Genomic DNA, 16,397 nt, shown 5'->3' with positions numbered 1-16,397 from the left:
TTAGAGTGGCCAATGACAAATTGTTCACACCAGTGCGGCTCTTTTCAAGAGGAATACAATCGTTAGGGAAAGCTTGGATCAAAACGAAAAAACCAAGTCAACGGTACCAGGGATTCCCAGCCAGTCTCCCATGCTGGTACTTGCCTAGCCCCAAGCTGCTTAGCATTTGCGATCTGACGAGGGCAGGCACATTCAGCTTCGTGTGGCCATTGACCGATTGCTTTCGCGTCTGCTAGTCTTTTCAAGATGAAAACAATCGTAAGGGAAAGCTTTGAGAAAAACAAAATAGCAAGTCAACGGTACCGGGGATTCCCAGCCAGTCTCCCATGCCGGTACTTGCCCAGCCTCAAGCTGCTTAGCGTTTGCGATCTGACGAGGGCAGGCACATTCAGCTTAGAGTGGCCATTGACGGACAACTAGCACCACAGCGGGTCTTTTCAAGAGATATAAAATTGTAAGGGAAAGCTTTGATAAACCCCCCCCCCCCAAAAAAAAAAAAAAAAGAAACTTGCCCAGCCTCAAGCTGCTTAGCATTTGCGATCTAACCAGAGCTGGCACATTCAGCTTAGAGTGGCCAATGACAGATTGTTCACACCAGTGCGGCTCTTTTCAAGAGGAATACAATCGTCAGGGAAAGCTTGGATCAAAACGAAAAAACCAAGTCAACGGTACCAGGGATTCCCAGCCAGTCTCCCATGCTGGTACTTGCCTAGCCTCAAGCTGCTTAGCATTTGCGATCTGACGAGGGCAGGCACATTCAGCTTAGTGTGGCCATTGACCGATTGCTTTCGCGTCTGCTAGTCTTTTCAAGATGAAAACAATCGTAAGGGAAAGCTTTGAGAAAAACAAAATAGCAAGTCAACGGTACCGGGGATTCCCAGCCAGTCTCCCATGCCGGTACTTGCCCAGCCTCAAGCTGCTTAGCGTTTGCGATCTGACGAGGGCAGGCACATTCAGCTTAGAGTGGCCATTGACGGACAACTAGCACCACAGCGGGTCTTTTCAAGAGATATAAAATTGTAAGGGAAAGCTTTGATAAACCCCCCCCCCAAAAAAAAAAAAAAAAAAGAAAAAAGAAACTTGCCCAGCCTCAAGCTGCTTAGCATTTGCGATCTGACCAGAGCTGGCACATTCAGCTTAGAGTGGCCAATGACAGATTGTTCAAACCAGTGCGGCTCTTTTCAAGAGGAATACAATCGTCAGGGAAAGCTTGGATCAAAACGAAAAAACCAAGTCAACGGTACCAGGGATTCCCAGCCAGTCTCCCATGCTGGTACTTGCCTAGCCTCAAGCTGCTTAGCATTTGCGATCTGACGAGGGCAGGCACATTCAGCTTAGTGTGGCCATTGACCGATTGCTTTCGCGTCTGCTAGTCTTTTCAAGATGAAAACAATCGTAAGGGAAAGCTTTGAGAAAAAAAAAATAGCAAGTCAACGGTACCGGGGATTCCCAGCCAGTCTCCCATGCCGGTACTTGCCCAGCCTCAAGCTGCTTAGCGTTTGCGATCTGACGAGGGCAGGCACATGCAGCTTAGAGTGGCCATTGACGGAAAACTAGCACCACAGCGGGTCTTTTCAAGAGATATAAAATTGTAAGGGAAAGCTTTGATAAACCCCCCCCCCCCAAAAAAAAAAAAGAAACTTGCCCAGCCTCAAGCTGCTTAGCATTTGCGATCTGACCAGAGCTGGCACATTCAGCTTAGAGTGGCCAATGACAAATTGTTCACACCAGTGCGGCTCTTTTCAAGAGGAATACAATCGTTAGGGAAAGCTTGGATCAAAACGAAAAAACCAAGTCAACGGTACCAGGGATTCCCAGCCAGTCTCCCATGCTGGTACTTGCCTAGCCCCAAGCTGCTTAGCATTTGCGATCTGACGAGGGCAGGCACATTCAGCTTAGTGTGGCCATTGACCGATTGCTTTCGCGTCTGCTAGTCTTTTCAAGATGAAAACAATCGTAAGGGAAAGCTTTGAGAAAAACAAAATAGCAAGTCAACGGTACCGGGGATTCCCAGCCAGTCTCCCATGCCGGTACTTGCCCAGCCTCAAGCTGCTTAGCGTTTGCGTTCTGACGAGGGCAGGCACATTCAGCTTAGAGTGGCCATTGACAGACAACTAGCACCACAGCGGGTCTTTTCAAGAGATATAAAATTGTAAGGGAAAGCTTTGATAAACCCCCCCCCCAAAAAAAAAAAAAAAAAAAGAAACTTGCCCAGCCTCAAGCTGCTTAGCATTTGCGATCTAACCAGAGCTGGCACATTCAGCTTAGAGTGGCCAATGACAGATTGTTCACACCAGTGCGGCTCTTTTCAAGAGGAATACAATCGTCAGGGAAAGCTTGGATCAAAACGAAAAAACCAAGTCAACGGTACCAGGGATTCCCAGCCAGTCTCCCATGCTGGTACTTGCCTAGCCTCAAGCTGCTTAGCATTTGCGATCTGACGAGGGCAGGCACATTCAGCTTAGTGTGGCCATTGACCGATTGCTTTCGCGCCTGCTAGTCTTTTCAAGATGAAAACAATCGTAAGGGAAAGCTTTGAGAAAAACAAAATAGCAAGTCAACGGTACCGGGGATTCCCAGCCAGTCTCCCATGCCGGTACTTGCCCAGCCTCAAGCTGCTTAGCGTTTGCGATCTGACGAGGGCAGGCACATTCAGCTTAGAGTGGCCATTGACGGACAACTAGCACCACAGCGGGTCTTTTCAAGAGATATAAAATTGTAAGGGAAAGCTTTGATAAACCCCCCCCCCAAAAAAAAAAAAAAAAAAAGAAAAAAGAAACTTGCCCAGCCTCAAGCTGCTTAGAATTTGCGATCTGACCAGAGCTGGCACATTCAGCTTAGAGTGGCCAATGACAGATTGTTCAAACCAGTGCGGCTCTTTTCAAGAGGAATACAATCGTCAGGGAAAGCTTGGATCAAAACGAAAAAACCAAGTCAACGGTACCAGGGATTCCCAGCCAGTCTCCCATGCTGGTACTTGCCTAGCCTCAAGCTGCTTAGCATTTGCGATCTGACGAGGGCAGGCACATTCAGCTTAGTGTGGCCATTGACCGATTGCTTTCGCGTCTGCTAGTATTTTCAAGATGAAAACAATCGTAAGGGAAAGCTTTGAGAAAAACAAAATAGCAAGTCAACGGTACCGGGGATTCCCAGCCAGTCTCCCATGCCGGTACTTGCCCAGCCTCAAGCTGCTTAGCGTTTGCGATCTGACGAGGGCAGGCACATTCAGCTTAGAGTGGCCATTGACGGACAACTAGCACCACAGCGGGTCTTTTCAAGAGATATAAAATTGTAAGGGAAAGCTTTGATAAACCCCCCCCCCAAAAAAAAAAAAAAAAAAGAAAAAAGAAACTTGCCCAGCCTCAAGCTGCTTAGCATTTGCGATCTGACCAGAGCTGGCACATTCAGCTTAGAGTGGCCAATGACAGATTGTTCAAACCAGTGCGGCTCTTTTCAAGAGGAATACAATCGTCAGGGAAAGCTTGGATCAAAACGAAAAAACCAAGTCAACGGTACCAGGGATTCCCAGCCAGTCTCCCATGCTGGTACTTGCCTAGCCTCAAGCTGCTTAGCATTTGCGATCTGACGAGGGCAGGCACATTCAGCTTAGTGTGGCCATTGACCGATTGCTTTCGCGTCTGCTAGTCTTTTCAAGATGAAAACAATCGTAAGGGAAAGCTTTGAGAAAAAAAAAATAGCAAGTCAACGGTATCGGGGATTCCCAGCCAGTCTCCCATGCCAGTACTTGCCCAGCCTCAAGCTGCTTAGCGTTTGCGATCTGACGAGGGCAGGCACATTCAGCTTAGAGTGGCCATTGACGGACAACTAGCACCACAGCGGGTCTTTTCAAGAGATATAAAATTGTAAGGGAAAGCTTTGATAAACCCCCCCCCCCCAAAAAAAAAAAAGAAACTTGTCCAGCCTCAAGCTGCTTAGCATTTGCGATCTAACCAGAGCTGGCACATTCAGCTTACAGTGGCCAATGACAAATTGTTCACACCAGTGCGGCTCTTTTCAAGAGGAATACAATCGTCAGGGAAAGCTTGGATCAAAACGAAAAAACCAAGTCAACGGTACCAGGGATTCCCAGCCAGTCTCCCATGCTGGTACTTGCCTAGCCTCAAGCTGCTTAGCATTTGCGATCTGACGAGGGCAGGCACATTCAGCTTAGTGTGGACATTGACGGACAACTAGCACCACAGCGGGTCTTTTCAAGAGATATAAAATTGTAAGGGAAAGCTTTGATAAACCCCCCCCCCAAAAAAAAAAAAAAAAAGAAAAAAGAAACTTGCCCAGCCTCAAGCTGCTTAGCATTTGCGATCTGACCAGAGCTGGCACATTCAGCTTAGAGTGGCCAATGACAGATTGTTCAAACCAGTGCGGCTCTTTTCAAGAGGAATACAATCGTCAGGGAAAGCTTGGATCAAAACGAAAAAACCAAGTCAACGGTACCAGGGATTCCCAGCCAGTCTCCCATGCTGGTACTTGCCTAGCCCCAAGCTGCTTAGCATTTGCGATCTGACGAGGGCAGGCACATTCAGCTTAGTGTGGCCATTGACCGATTGCTTTCGCGTCTGCTAGTCTTTTCAAGATGAAAACAATCGTAAGGGAAAGCTTTGAGAAAAAAAAAATAGCAAGTCAACGGTACCGGGGATTCCCAACCAGTCTCCCATGCCGGTACTTGCCCAGCCTCAAGCTGCTTAGCGTTTGCGATCTGACGAGGGCAGGTACATTCAGCTTAGAGTGGCCATTGACGGACAACTAGCACCACAGCGGGTCTTTTCAAGAGATATAAAATTGTAAGGGAAAGCTTTGATAAACCCCCCCCCAAAAAAAAAAAAAAGAAACTTTCCCAGCCTCAAGCTGCTTAGCATTTGCGATCTAACCAGAGCTGGCACATTCAGCTTAGAGTGGCCAATGACAAATTGTTCACACCAGTGCGGCTCTTTTCAAGAGGAATACAATCGTTAGGGAAAGCTTGGATCAAAACGAAAAAACCAAGTCAACGGTACCAGGGATTCCCAGCCAGTCTCCCATGCTGGTACTTGCCTAGCCCCAAGCTGCTTAGCATTTGCGATCTGACGAGGGCAGGCACATTCAGCTTAGTGTGGCCATTGACCGATTGCTTTCGCGTCTGCTAGTCTTTTCAAGATGAAAACAATCGTAAGGGAAAGCTTTGAGAAAAACAAAATAGCAAGTCAACGGTACCGGGGATTCCCAGCCAGTCTCCCATGCCGGTACTTGCCCAGCCTCAAGCTGCTTAGCGTTTGCGATCTGACGAGGGCAGGCACATTCAGCTTAGAGTGGCCATTGACGGACAACTAGCACCACAGCGGGTCTTTTCAAGAGATATAAAATTGTAAGGGAAAGCTTTGATAAACCCCCCCCCCAAAAAAAAAAAAAAAAAGAAACTTGCCCAGCCTCAAGCTGCTTAGCATTTGCGATCTAACCAGAGCTGGCACATTCAGCTTAGAGTGGCCAATGACAGATTGTTCACACCAGTGCGGCTCTTTTCAAGAGGAATACAATCGTCAGGGAAAGCTTGGATCAAAACGAAAAAACCAAGTCAACGGTACCAGGGATTCCCAGCCAGTCTCCCATGCTGGTACTTGCCTAGCCTCAAGCTGCTTAGCATTTGCGATCTGACGAGGGCAGGCACATTCAGCTTAGTGTGGCCATTGACCGATTGCTTTCGCGTCTGCTAGTCTTTTCAAGATGAAAACAATCGTAAGGGAAAGCTTTGAGAAAAACAAAATAGCAAGTCAACGGTACCGGGGATTCCCAGCCAGTCTCCCATGCCGGTACTTGCCCAGCCTCAAGCTGCTTAGCGTTTGCGATCTGACGAGGGCAGGCACATTCAGCTTAGAGTGGCCATTGACGGACAACTAGCACCACAGCGGGTCTTTTCAAGAGATATAAAATTGTAAGGGAAAGCTTTGATAAACCCCCCCCCCAAAAAAAAAAAAAAAAAAGAAAAAAGAAACTTGCCCAGCCTCAAGCTGCTTAGCATTTGCGATCTGACCAGAGCTGGCACATTCAGCTTAGAGTGGCCAATGACAAATTGTTCACACCAGTGCGGCTCTTTTCAAGAGGAATACAATCGTTAGGGAAAGCTTGGATCAAAACGAAAAAACCAAGTCAACGGTACCAGGGATTCCCAGCCAGTCTCCCATGCTGGTACTTGCCTAGCCCCAAGCTGCTTAGCATTTGCGATCTGACGAGGGCAGGCACATTCAGCTTCGTGTGGCCATTGACCGATTGCTTTCGCGTCTGCTAGTCTTTTCAAGATGAAAACAATCGTAAGGGAAAGCTTTGAGAAAAACAAAATAGCAAGTCAACGGTACCGGGGATTCCCAGCCAGTCTCCCATGCCGGTACTTGCCCAGCCTCAAGCTGCTTAGCATTTGCGATCTGACGAGGGCAGGCACATTCAGCTTAGAGTGGCCATTGACGGACAACTAGCACCACAGCGGGTCTTTTCAAGAGATATAAAATTGTAAGGGAAAGCTTTGATAAACCCCCCCCCCCAAAAAAAAAAAAAAAGAAACTTGCCCAGCCTCAAGCTGCTTAGCATTTGCGATCTAACCAGAGCTGGCACATTCAGCTTAGAGTGGCCAATGACAGATTGTTCACACCAGTGCGGCTCTTTTCAAGAGGAATACAATCGTCAGGGAAAGCTTGGATCAAAACGAAAAAACCAAGTCAACGGTACCAGGGATTCCCAGCCAGTCTCCCATGCTGGTACTTGCCTAGCCTCAAGCTGCTTAGCATTTGCGATCTGACGAGGGCAGGCACATTCAGCTTAGTGTGGCCATTGACCGATTGCTTTCGCGTCTGCTAGTCTTTTCAAGATGAAAACAATCGTAAGGGAAAGCTTTGAGAAAAACAAAATAGCAAGTCAACGGTACCGGGGATTCCCAGCCAGTCTCCCATGCCGGTACTTGCCCAGCCTCAAGCTGCTTAGCGTTTGCGATCTGACGAGGGCAGGCACATTCAGCTTAGAGTGGCCATTGACGGACAACTAGCACCACAGCGGGTCTTTTCAAGAGATATAAAATTGTAAGGGAAAGCTTTGATAAACCCCCCCCCCCCAAAAAAAAAAAAAAAAAGAAAAAATAAACTTGCCCAGCCTCAAGCTGCTTAGCATTTGCGATCTGACCAGAGCTGGCACATTCAGCTTAGAGTGGCCAATGACAGATTGTTCAAACCAGTGCGGCTCTTTTCAAGAGGAATACAATCGTCAGGGAAAGCTTGGATCAAAACGAAAAAACCAAGTCAACGGTACCAGGGATTCCCAGCCAGTCTCCCATGCTGGTACTTGCCTAGCCTCAAGCTGCTTAGCATTTGCGATCTGACGAGGGCAGGCACATTCAGCTTAGTGTGGCCATTGACCGATTGCTTTCGCGTCTGCTAGTCTTTTCAAGATGAAAACAATCGTAAGGGAAAGCTTTGAGAAAAAAAAAATAGCAAGTCAACGGTACCGGGGATTCCCAGCCAGTCTCCCATGCCGGTACTTGCCCAGCCTCAAGCTGCTTAGCGTTTGCGATCTGACGAGGGCAGGCACATGCAGCTTAGAGTGGCCATTGACGGAAAACTAGCACCACAGCGGGTCTTTTCAAGAGATATAAAATTGTAAGGGAAAGCTTTGATAAACCCCCCCCCCCAAAAAAAAAAAAAAGAAACTTGCCCAGCCTCAAGCTGCTTAGCATTTGCGATCTGACCAGAGCTGGCACATTCAGCTTAGAGTGGCCAATGACAAATTGTTCACACCAGTGCGGCTCTTTTCAAGAGGAATACAATCGTTAGGGAAAGCTTGGATCAAAACGAAAAAACCAAGTCAACGGTACCAGGGATTCCCAGCCAGTCTCCCATGCTGGTACTTGCCTAGCCCCAAGCTGCTTAGCATTTGCGATCTGACGAGGGCAGGCACATTCAGCTTAGTGTGGCCATTGACCGATTGCTTTCGCGTCTGCTAGTCTTTTCAAGATGAAAACAATCGTAAGGGAAAGCTTTGAGAAAAACAAAATAGCAAGTCAACGGTACCGGGGATTCCCAGCCAGTCTCCCATGCCGGTACTTGCCCAGCCTCAAGCTGCTTAGCGTTTGCGATCTGACGAGGGCAGGCACATTCAGCTTAGAGTGGCCATTGACGGACAACTAGCACCACAGCGGGTCTTTTCAAGAGATATAAAATTGTAAGGGAAAGCTTTGATAAACCCCCCCCCCCAAAAAAAAAAAAAAAAAAGAAAAAAGAAACTTGCCCAGCCTCAAGCTGCTTAGCATTTGCGATCTGACCAGAGCTGGCACATTCAGCTTAGAGTGGCCAATGACAGATTGTTCAAACCAGTGCGGCTCTTTTCAAGAGGAATACAATCGTCAGGGAAAGCTTGGATCAAAACGAAAAAACCAAGTCAACGGTACCAGGGATTCCCAGCCAGTCTCCCATGCTGGTACTTGCCTAGCCTCAAGCTGCTTAGCATTTGCGATCTGACGAGGGCAGGCACATTCAGCTTAGTGTGGCCATTGACCGATTGCTTTCGCGTCTGCTAGTCTTTTCAAGATGAAAACAATCGTAAGGGAAAGCTTTGAGAAAAAAAAAATAGCAAGTCAACGGTACCGGGGATTCCCAGCCAGTCTCCCATGCCGGTACTTGCCCAGCCTCAAGCTGCTTAGCGTTTGCGATCTGACGAGGGCAGGCACATTCAGCTTAGAGTGGCCATTGACGGACAACTAGCACCACAGCTGGTCTTTTCAAGAGATATAAAATTGTAAGGGAAAGCTTTGATAAACCCCCCCCCCCCAAAAAAAAAAAAAGAAACTTGCCCAGCCTCAAGCTGCTTAGCATTTGCGATCTGACCAGAGCTGGCACATTCAGCTTAGAGTGGCCAATGACAAATTGTTCACACCAGTGCGGCTCTTTTCAAGAGGAATACAATCGTTAGGGAAAGCTTGGATCAAAACGAAAAAACCAAGTCAACGGTACCAGGGATTCCCAGCCAGTCTCCCATGCTGGTACTTGCCTAGCCCCAAGCTGCTTAGCATTTGCGATCTGACGAGGGCAGGGACATTCAGCTTAGTGTGGCCATTGACCGATTGCTTTCGCGTCTGCTAGTCTTTTCAAGATGAAAACAATCGTAAGGGAAAGCTTTGAGAAAAACAAAATAGCAAGTCAACGGTACCGGGGATTCCCAGCCAGTCTCCCATGCCGGTACTTGCCCAGCCTCAAGCTGCTTAGCGTTTGCGATCTGACGAGGGCAGGCACATTCAGCTTAGAGTGGCCATTGACGGACAACTAGCACCACAGCGGGTCTTTTCAAGAGATATAAAATTGTAAGGGAAAGCTTTGATAAACCCCCCCCCCCCCCAAAAAAAAAAAAAGAAACTTGCCCAGCCTCAAGCTGCTTAGCATTTGCGATCTAACCAGAGCTGGCACATTCAGCTTAGAGTGGCCAATGACAGATTGTTCACACCAGTGCGGCTCTTTTCAAGAGGAATACAATCGTCAGGGAAAGCTTGGATCAAAACGAAAAAACCAAGTCAACGGTACCAGGGATTCCCAGCCAGTCTCCCATGCTGGTACTTGCCTAGCCTCAAGCTGCTTAGCATTTGCGATCTGACGAGGGCAGGCACATTCAGCTTAGTGTGGCCATTGACCGATTGCTTTCGCGTCTGCTAGTCTTTTCAAGATGAAAACAATCGTAAGGGAAAGCTTTGAGAAAAACAAAATAGCAAGTCAACGGTACCGGGGATTCCCAGCCAGTCTCCCATGCCGGTACTTGCCCAGCCTCAAGCTGCTTAGCGTTTGCGATCTGACGAGGGCAGGCACATTCAGCTTAGAGTGGCCATTGACGGACAACTAGCACCACAGCGGGTCTTTTCAAGAGATATAAAATTGTAAGGGAAAGCTTTGATAAACCCCCCCCCCCAAAAAAAAAAAAGAAACTTGTCCAGCCTCAAGCTGCTTAGCATTTGCGATCTAACCAGAGCTGGCACATTCAGCTTAGAGTGGCCAATGACAAATTGTTCACACCAGTGCGGCTCTTTTCAAGAGGAATACAATCGTCAGGGAAAGCTTGGATCAAAACGAAAAAACCAAGTTAACGGTACCAGGGATTCCCAGCCAGTCTCCCATGCTGGTACTTGCCTAGCCTCAAGCTGCTTAGCATTTGCGATCTGACGAGGGAAGGCACATTCAGCTTAGTGTGGACATTGACGGACAACTAGCACCACAGCGGGTCTTTTCAAGAGATATAAAATTGTAAGGGAAAGCTTTGATAAACCCCCCCCCCCCAAAAAAAAAAAAAAAAGAAAAAAGAAACTTGCCCAGCCTCAAGCTGCTTAGCATTTGCGATCTGACCAGAGCTGGCACATTCAGCTTAGAGTGGCCAATGACAGATTGTTCAAACCAGTGCGGCTCTTTTCAAGAGGAATACAATCGTCAGGGAAAGCTTGGATCAAAACGAAAAAACCAAGTCAACGGTACCAGGGATTCCCAGCCAGTCTCCCATGCTGGTACTTGCCTAGCCTCAAGCTGCTTAGCATTTGCGATCTGACGAGGGCAGGCACATTCAGCTTAGTGTGGCCATTGACCGATTGCTTTCGCGTCTGCTAGTCTTTTCAAGATGAAAACAATCGTAAGGGAAAGCTTTGAGAAAAAAAAAATAGCAAGTCAACGGTATCGGGGATTCCCAGCCAGTCTCCCATGCCGGTACTTGCCCAGCCTCAAGCTGCTTAGCGTTTGCGATCTGACGAGGGCAGGCACATTCAGCTTAGAGTGGCCATTGACGGACAACTAGCACCACAGCGGGTCTTTTCAAGAGATATAAAATTGTAAGGGAAAGCTTTGATAAACCCCCCCCCCCCCAAAAAAAAAAAAGAAACTTGTCCAGCCTCAAGCTGCTTAGCATTTGCGATCTAACCAGAGCTGGCACATTCAGCTTAGAGTGGCCAATGACAAATTGTTCACACCAGTGCGGCTCTTTTCAAGAGGAATACAATCGTCAGGGAAAGCTTGGATCAAAACGAAAAAACCAAGTCAACGGTACCAGGGATTCCCAGCCAGTCTCCCATGCTGGTACTTGCCTAGCCTCAAGCTGCTTAGCATTTGCGATCTGACGAGGGCAGGCACATTCAGCTTAGTGTGGACATTGACCGACTGCTTTTGCGTCTGCTAGTCTTTTCAAGATGAAAACAATCGTAAGGGAAAGCTTTGAGAAAAACAAAATAGCAAGTCAACGGTACCGGGGATTCCCAGCCAGTCTCCCATGCCGGTACTTGCCCAGCCTCAAGCTGCTTAGCGTTTGCGATCTGACGAGGGCAGGCACATTCAGCTTAGAGTGGCCATTGACGGACAACTAGCACCACAGCGGGTCTTTTCAAGAGATATAAAATTGTAAGGGAAAGCTTTGATAAACCCCCCCCCAAAAAAAAAAAAAAAAAAAGAAAAAAGAAACTTGCCCAGCCTCAAGCTGCTTAGCATTTGCGATCTGACCAGAGCTGGCACATTCAGCTTAGAGTGGCCAATGACAGATTGTTCAAACCAGTGCGGCTCTTTTCAAGAGGAATACAATCGTCAGGGAAAGCTTGGATCAAAACGAAAAAACCAAGTCAACGGTACCAGGGATTCCCAGCCAGTCTCCCATGCTGGTACTTGCCTAGCCCCAAGCTGCTTAGCATTTGCGATCTGACGAGGGCAGGCACATTCAGCTTAGTGTGGCCATTGACCGATTGCTTTCGCGTCTGCTAGTCTTTTCAAGATGAAAACAATCGTAAGGGAAAGCTTTGAGAAAAACAAAATAGCAGGTCAACGGTACCGGGGATTCCCAACCAGTCTCCCATGCCGGTACTTGCCCAGCCTCAAGCTGCTTAGCGTTTGCGATCTGACGAGGGCAGGCACATTCAGCTTAGAGTGCCCATTGACGGACAACTAGCACCACAGCGGGTCTTTTCAAGAGATATAAAATTGTAAGGGAAAGCTTTGATAAACCCCCCCCCCCAAAAAAAAAAAAAAGAAACTTTCCCAGCCTCAAGCTGCTTAGCATTTGCGATCTAACCAGAGCTGGCACATTCAGCTTAGAGTGGCCAATGACAAATTGTTCACACCAGTGCGGCTCTTTTCAAGAGGAATACAATCGTTAGGGAAAGCTTGGATCAAAACGAAAAAACCAAGTCAACGGTACCAGGGATTCCCAGCCAGTCTCCCATGCTGGTACTTGCCTAGCCTCAAGCTGCTTAGCATTTGCGATCTGACGAGGGCAGGCACATTCAGCTTAGTGTGGCCATTGACCGATTGCTTTCGCGTCTGCTAGTCTTTTCAAGATGAAAACAATCGTAAGGGAAAGCTTTGAGAAAAACAAAATAGCAAGTCAACGGTACCGGGGATTCCCAGCCAGTCTCCCATGCCGGTACTTGCCCAGCCTCAAGCTGCTTAGCGTTTGCGATCTGACGAGGGCAGGCACATTCAGCTTAGAGTGGCCATTGACGGACAACTAGCACCACAGCGGGTCTTTTCAAGAGATATAAAATTGTAAGGGAAAGCTTTGATAAACCCCCCCCCCCCAAAAAAAAAGAAACTTGCCCAGCCTCAAGCTGCTTAGCATTTGCGATCTAACCAGAGCTGGCACATTCAGCTTAGAGTGGCCAATGACAGATTGTTCACACCAGTGCGGCTCTTTTCAAGAGGAATACAATCGTCAGGGAAAGCTTGGATCAAAACGAAAAAACCAAGTCAACGGTACCAGGGATTCCCAGCCAGTCTCCCATGCTGGTACTTGCCTAGCCTCAAGCTGCTTAGCATTTGCGATCTGACGAGGGCAGGCACATTCAGCTTAGTGTGGCCATTGACCGATTGCTTTCGCGTCTGCTAGTCTTTTCAAGATGAAAACAATCGTAAGGGAAAGCTTTGAGAAAAACAAAATAGCAAGTCAACGGTACCGGGGATTCCCAGCCAGTCTCCCATGCCGGTACTTGCCCAGCCTCAAGCTGCTTAGCGTTTGCGATCTGACGAGGGCAGGCACATTCAGCTTAGAGTGGCCATTGACGGACAACTAGCACCACAGCGGGTCTTTTCAAGAGATATAAAATTGTAAGGGAAAGCTTTGATAAACCCCCCCCCAAAAAAAAAAAAAAAAAAGAAAAAAGAAACTTGCCCAGCCTCAAGCTGCTTAGCATTTGCGATCTGACCAGAGCTGGCACATTCAGCTTAGAGTGGCCAATGACAGATTGTTCAAACCAGTGCGGCTCTTTTCAAGAGGAATACAATCGTCAGGGAAAGCTTGGATCAAAACGAAAAAACCAAGTCAACGGTACCAGGGATTCCCAGCCAGTCTCCCATGCTGGTACTTGCCTAGCCTCAAGCTGCTTAGCATTTGCGATCTGACGAGGGCAGGCACATTCAGCTTAGTGTGGCCATTGACCGATTGCTTTCGCGTCTGCTAGTCTTTTCAAGATGAAAACAATCGTAAGGGAAAGCTTTGAGAAAAACAAAATAGCAAGTCAACGGTACCGGGGATTCCCAGCCAGTCTCCCATGCCGGTACTTGCCCAGCCTCAAGCTGCTTAGCGTTTGCGATCTGACGAGGGCAGGCACATTCAGCTTAGAGTGGCCATTGACGGACAACTAGCACCACAGCGGGTCTTTTCAAGAGATATAAAATTGTAAGGGAAAGCTTTGATAAACCCCCCCCCCAAAAAAAAAAAAAAAAAAGAAAAAAGAAACTTGCCCAGCCTCAAGCTGCTTAGCATTTGCGATCTGACCAGAGCTGGCACATTCAGCTTAGAGTGGCCAATGACAGATTGTTCAAACCAGTGCGGCTCTTTTCAAGAGGAATACAATCGTCAGGGAAAGCTTGGATCAAAACGAAAAAACCAAGTCAACGGTACCAGGGATTCCCAGCCAGTCTCCCATGCTGGTACTTGCCTAGCCTCAAGCTGCTTAGCATTTGCGATCTGACGAGGGCAGGCACATTCAGCTTAGTGTGGCCATTGACCGATTGCTTTCGCGTCTGCTAGTCTTTTCAAGATGAAAACAATCGTAAGGGAAAGCTTTGAGAAAAAAAAAATAGCAAGTCAACGGTACCGGGGATTCCCAGCCAGTCTCCCATGCCGGTACTTGCCCAGCCTCAAGCTGCTTAGCGTTTGCGATCTGACGAGGGCAGGCACATGCAGCTTAGAGTGGCCATTGACGGAAAACTAGCACCACAGCGGGTCTTTTCAAGAGATATAAAATTGTAAGGGAAAGCTTTGATAAACCCCCCCCCCCCAAAAAAAAAAAAGAAACTTGCCCAGCCTCAAGCTGCTTAGCATTTGCGATCTGACCAGAGCTGGCACATTCAGCTTAGAGTGGCCAATGACAAATTGTTCACACCAGTGCGGCTCTTTTCAAGAGGAATACAATCGTTAGGGAAAGCTTGGATCAAAACGAAAAAACCAAGTCAACGGTACCAGGGATTCCCAGCCAGTCTCCCATGCTGGTACTTGCCTAGCCCCAAGCTGCTTAGCATTTGCGATCTGACGAGGGCAGGCACATTCAGCTTAGTGTGGCCATTGACCGATTGCTTTCGCGTCTGCTAGTCTTTTCAAGATGAAAACAATCGTAAGGGAAAGCTTTGAGAAAAACAAAATAGCAAGTCAACGGTACCGGGGATTCCCAGCCAGTCTCCCATGCCGGTACTTGCCCAGCCTCAAGCTGCTTAGCGTTTGCGATCTGACGAGGGCAGGCACATTCAGCTTAGAGTGGCCATTGACGGACAACTAGCACCACAGCGGGTCTTTTCAAGAGATATAAAATTGTAAGGGAAAGCTTTGATAAACCCCCCCCCCAAAAAAAAAAAAAAAAAAAGAAACTTGCCCAGCCTCAAGCTGCTTAGCATTTGCGATCTAACCAGAGCTGGCACATTCAGCTTAGAGTGGCCAATGACAGATTGTTCACACCAGTGCGGCTCTTTTCAAGAGGAATACAATCGTCAGGGAAAGCTTGGATCAAAACGAAAAAACCAAGTCAACGGTACCAGGGATTCCCAGCCAGTCTCCCATGCTGGTACTTGCCTAGCCTCAAGCTGCTTAGCATTTGCGATCTGACGAGGGCAGGCACATTCAGCTTAGTGTGGACATTGACCGATTGCTTTCGCGCCTGCTAGTCTTTTCAAGATGAAAACAATCGTAAGGGAAAGCTTTGAGAAAAACAAAATAGCAAGTCAACGGTACCGGGGATTCCCAGCCAGTCTCCCATGCCGGTACTTGCCCAGCCTCAAGCTGCTTAGCGTTTGCGATCTGACGAGGGCAGGCACATTCAGCTTAGAGTGGCCATTGACGGACAACTAGCACCACAGCGGGTCTTTTCAAGAGATATAAAATTGTAAGGGAAAGCTTTGATAAACCCCCCCCCCAAAAAAAAAAAAAAAAAAAAAGAAAAAAGAAACTTGCCCAGCCTCAAGCTGCTTAGCATTTGCGATCTGACCAGAGCTGGCACATTCAGCTTAGAGTGGCCAATGACAGATTGTTCAAACCAGTGCGGCTCTTTTCAAGAGGAATACAATCGTCAGGGAAAGCTTGGATCAAAACGAAAAAACCAAGTCAACGGTACCAGGGATTCCCAGCCAGTCTCCCATGCTGGTACTTGCCTAGCCTCAAGCTGCTTAGCATTTGCGATCTGACGAGGGCAGGCACATTCAGCTTAGTGTGGCCATTGACCGATTGCTTTCGCGTCTGCTAGTCTTTTCAAGATGAAAACAATCGTAAGGGAAAGCTTTGAGAAAAACAAAATAGCAAGTCAACGGTACCGGGGATTCCCAGCCAGTCTCCCATGCCGGTACTTGCCCAGCCTCAAGCTGCTTAGCGTTTGCGATCTGACGAGGGCAGGCACATTCAGCTTAGAGTGGCCATTGACGGACAACTAGCACCACAGCGGGTCTTTTCAAGAGATATAAAATTGTAAGGGAAAGCTTTGATAAACCCCCCCCCCAAAAAAAAAAAAAAAAAGAAAAAAGAAACTTGCCCAGCCTCAAGCTGCTTAGCATTTGCGATCTGACCAGAGCTGGCACATTCAGCTTAGAGTGGCCAATGACAGATTGTTCAAACCAGTGCGGCTCTTTTCAAGAGGAATACAATCGTCAGGGAAAGCTTGGATCAAAACGAAAAAACCAAGTCAACGGTACCAGGGATTCCCAGCCAGTCTCCCATGCTGGTACTTGCCTAGCCTCAAGCTGCTTAGCATTTGCGATCTGACGAGGGCAGGCACATTCAGCTTAGTGTGGCCATTGACCGATTGCTTTCGCGTCTGCTAGTCTTTTCAAGATGAAAACAATCGTAAGGGAAAGCTTTGAGAAAAAAAAAAAAAAAAGTCAACGGTATCGGGGATTCCCAGCCAGTCTCCCATGCCGGTACTTGCCCAGCCTCAAGCT

General features: G+C 47.8%; 53 pseudogenes; all 53 read right to left on the bottom strand.

Moving 5' to 3' along the window:
- Positions 1-95: 95 nt before the first annotated feature.
- LOC143798913 (5S ribosomal RNA) lies at positions 96-214 on the bottom strand (annotated as a pseudogene).
- A 77-nt stretch (positions 215-291) lies between these two features.
- LOC143799939 (5S ribosomal RNA) lies at positions 292-410 on the bottom strand (annotated as a pseudogene).
- Positions 411-660: 250 nt separating this feature from the next.
- On the bottom strand, positions 661-779 carry LOC143797612 (5S ribosomal RNA; annotated as a pseudogene).
- Positions 780-856: 77 nt separating this feature from the next.
- On the bottom strand, positions 857-975 carry LOC143799938 (5S ribosomal RNA; annotated as a pseudogene).
- A 257-nt stretch (positions 976-1,232) lies between these two features.
- Positions 1,233-1,351, bottom strand: LOC143797611 (5S ribosomal RNA; annotated as a pseudogene).
- Positions 1,352-1,428: 77 nt separating this feature from the next.
- On the bottom strand, positions 1,429-1,547 carry LOC143800623 (5S ribosomal RNA; annotated as a pseudogene).
- A 246-nt stretch (positions 1,548-1,793) lies between these two features.
- LOC143798271 (5S ribosomal RNA) lies at positions 1,794-1,912 on the bottom strand (annotated as a pseudogene).
- A 77-nt stretch (positions 1,913-1,989) lies between these two features.
- Positions 1,990-2,108, bottom strand: LOC143798561 (5S ribosomal RNA; annotated as a pseudogene).
- A 251-nt stretch (positions 2,109-2,359) lies between these two features.
- On the bottom strand, positions 2,360-2,478 carry LOC143797610 (5S ribosomal RNA; annotated as a pseudogene).
- A 77-nt stretch (positions 2,479-2,555) lies between these two features.
- Positions 2,556-2,674, bottom strand: LOC143799937 (5S ribosomal RNA; annotated as a pseudogene).
- Positions 2,675-2,932: 258 nt separating this feature from the next.
- LOC143797609 (5S ribosomal RNA) lies at positions 2,933-3,051 on the bottom strand (annotated as a pseudogene).
- A 77-nt stretch (positions 3,052-3,128) lies between these two features.
- LOC143799936 (5S ribosomal RNA) lies at positions 3,129-3,247 on the bottom strand (annotated as a pseudogene).
- Positions 3,248-3,504: 257 nt separating this feature from the next.
- On the bottom strand, positions 3,505-3,623 carry LOC143797608 (5S ribosomal RNA; annotated as a pseudogene).
- A 442-nt stretch (positions 3,624-4,065) lies between these two features.
- On the bottom strand, positions 4,066-4,184 carry LOC143800462 (5S ribosomal RNA; annotated as a pseudogene).
- Positions 4,185-4,440: 256 nt separating this feature from the next.
- On the bottom strand, positions 4,441-4,559 carry LOC143798270 (5S ribosomal RNA; annotated as a pseudogene).
- A 77-nt stretch (positions 4,560-4,636) lies between these two features.
- Positions 4,637-4,755, bottom strand: LOC143798597 (5S ribosomal RNA; annotated as a pseudogene).
- Positions 4,756-5,000: 245 nt separating this feature from the next.
- Positions 5,001-5,119, bottom strand: LOC143798269 (5S ribosomal RNA; annotated as a pseudogene).
- Positions 5,120-5,196: 77 nt separating this feature from the next.
- Positions 5,197-5,315, bottom strand: LOC143799935 (5S ribosomal RNA; annotated as a pseudogene).
- Positions 5,316-5,564: 249 nt separating this feature from the next.
- Positions 5,565-5,683, bottom strand: LOC143797607 (5S ribosomal RNA; annotated as a pseudogene).
- A 77-nt stretch (positions 5,684-5,760) lies between these two features.
- Positions 5,761-5,879, bottom strand: LOC143799933 (5S ribosomal RNA; annotated as a pseudogene).
- A 257-nt stretch (positions 5,880-6,136) lies between these two features.
- On the bottom strand, positions 6,137-6,255 carry LOC143798912 (5S ribosomal RNA; annotated as a pseudogene).
- Positions 6,256-6,332: 77 nt separating this feature from the next.
- Positions 6,333-6,451, bottom strand: LOC143800413 (5S ribosomal RNA; annotated as a pseudogene).
- Positions 6,452-6,699: 248 nt separating this feature from the next.
- LOC143797606 (5S ribosomal RNA) lies at positions 6,700-6,818 on the bottom strand (annotated as a pseudogene).
- A 77-nt stretch (positions 6,819-6,895) lies between these two features.
- Positions 6,896-7,014, bottom strand: LOC143799932 (5S ribosomal RNA; annotated as a pseudogene).
- A 258-nt stretch (positions 7,015-7,272) lies between these two features.
- Positions 7,273-7,391, bottom strand: LOC143797605 (5S ribosomal RNA; annotated as a pseudogene).
- A 77-nt stretch (positions 7,392-7,468) lies between these two features.
- Positions 7,469-7,587, bottom strand: LOC143800621 (5S ribosomal RNA; annotated as a pseudogene).
- A 247-nt stretch (positions 7,588-7,834) lies between these two features.
- On the bottom strand, positions 7,835-7,953 carry LOC143798267 (5S ribosomal RNA; annotated as a pseudogene).
- Positions 7,954-8,030: 77 nt separating this feature from the next.
- LOC143799931 (5S ribosomal RNA) lies at positions 8,031-8,149 on the bottom strand (annotated as a pseudogene).
- Positions 8,150-8,407: 258 nt separating this feature from the next.
- Positions 8,408-8,526, bottom strand: LOC143797604 (5S ribosomal RNA; annotated as a pseudogene).
- Positions 8,527-8,603: 77 nt separating this feature from the next.
- Positions 8,604-8,722, bottom strand: LOC143799930 (5S ribosomal RNA; annotated as a pseudogene).
- Positions 8,723-8,969: 247 nt separating this feature from the next.
- On the bottom strand, positions 8,970-9,088 carry LOC143798542 (5S ribosomal RNA; annotated as a pseudogene).
- A 77-nt stretch (positions 9,089-9,165) lies between these two features.
- LOC143799928 (5S ribosomal RNA) lies at positions 9,166-9,284 on the bottom strand (annotated as a pseudogene).
- Positions 9,285-9,533: 249 nt separating this feature from the next.
- Positions 9,534-9,652, bottom strand: LOC143797602 (5S ribosomal RNA; annotated as a pseudogene).
- A 77-nt stretch (positions 9,653-9,729) lies between these two features.
- LOC143799927 (5S ribosomal RNA) lies at positions 9,730-9,848 on the bottom strand (annotated as a pseudogene).
- A 621-nt stretch (positions 9,849-10,469) lies between these two features.
- Positions 10,470-10,588, bottom strand: LOC143797601 (5S ribosomal RNA; annotated as a pseudogene).
- Positions 10,589-11,031: 443 nt separating this feature from the next.
- Positions 11,032-11,150, bottom strand: LOC143800461 (5S ribosomal RNA; annotated as a pseudogene).
- Positions 11,151-11,227: 77 nt separating this feature from the next.
- On the bottom strand, positions 11,228-11,346 carry LOC143799926 (5S ribosomal RNA; annotated as a pseudogene).
- A 257-nt stretch (positions 11,347-11,603) lies between these two features.
- LOC143798266 (5S ribosomal RNA) lies at positions 11,604-11,722 on the bottom strand (annotated as a pseudogene).
- A 443-nt stretch (positions 11,723-12,165) lies between these two features.
- Positions 12,166-12,284, bottom strand: LOC143797600 (5S ribosomal RNA; annotated as a pseudogene).
- A 77-nt stretch (positions 12,285-12,361) lies between these two features.
- On the bottom strand, positions 12,362-12,480 carry LOC143799925 (5S ribosomal RNA; annotated as a pseudogene).
- Positions 12,481-12,723: 243 nt separating this feature from the next.
- Positions 12,724-12,842, bottom strand: LOC143797599 (5S ribosomal RNA; annotated as a pseudogene).
- A 77-nt stretch (positions 12,843-12,919) lies between these two features.
- Positions 12,920-13,038, bottom strand: LOC143799924 (5S ribosomal RNA; annotated as a pseudogene).
- Positions 13,039-13,294: 256 nt separating this feature from the next.
- On the bottom strand, positions 13,295-13,413 carry LOC143797597 (5S ribosomal RNA; annotated as a pseudogene).
- A 77-nt stretch (positions 13,414-13,490) lies between these two features.
- On the bottom strand, positions 13,491-13,609 carry LOC143799923 (5S ribosomal RNA; annotated as a pseudogene).
- Positions 13,610-13,866: 257 nt separating this feature from the next.
- Positions 13,867-13,985, bottom strand: LOC143797596 (5S ribosomal RNA; annotated as a pseudogene).
- A 77-nt stretch (positions 13,986-14,062) lies between these two features.
- Positions 14,063-14,181, bottom strand: LOC143800620 (5S ribosomal RNA; annotated as a pseudogene).
- Positions 14,182-14,427: 246 nt separating this feature from the next.
- LOC143798265 (5S ribosomal RNA) lies at positions 14,428-14,546 on the bottom strand (annotated as a pseudogene).
- A 77-nt stretch (positions 14,547-14,623) lies between these two features.
- LOC143799922 (5S ribosomal RNA) lies at positions 14,624-14,742 on the bottom strand (annotated as a pseudogene).
- Positions 14,743-14,993: 251 nt separating this feature from the next.
- On the bottom strand, positions 14,994-15,112 carry LOC143800460 (5S ribosomal RNA; annotated as a pseudogene).
- A 77-nt stretch (positions 15,113-15,189) lies between these two features.
- Positions 15,190-15,308, bottom strand: LOC143799921 (5S ribosomal RNA; annotated as a pseudogene).
- Positions 15,309-15,568: 260 nt separating this feature from the next.
- Positions 15,569-15,687, bottom strand: LOC143797595 (5S ribosomal RNA; annotated as a pseudogene).
- Positions 15,688-15,764: 77 nt separating this feature from the next.
- LOC143799920 (5S ribosomal RNA) lies at positions 15,765-15,883 on the bottom strand (annotated as a pseudogene).
- Positions 15,884-16,139: 256 nt separating this feature from the next.
- On the bottom strand, positions 16,140-16,258 carry LOC143797594 (5S ribosomal RNA; annotated as a pseudogene).
- Positions 16,259-16,397: the final 139 nt, after the last annotated feature.

This window comes from Ranitomeya variabilis, chromosome 1, assembly GCF_051348905.1.
Source record: "Ranitomeya variabilis isolate aRanVar5 chromosome 1, aRanVar5.hap1, whole genome shotgun sequence".
Classification (NCBI taxonomy): Eukaryota; Metazoa; Chordata; class Amphibia; order Anura; family Dendrobatidae; genus Ranitomeya; species Ranitomeya variabilis.
This window is presented reverse-complemented; position numbering and strand designations above follow the sequence as displayed.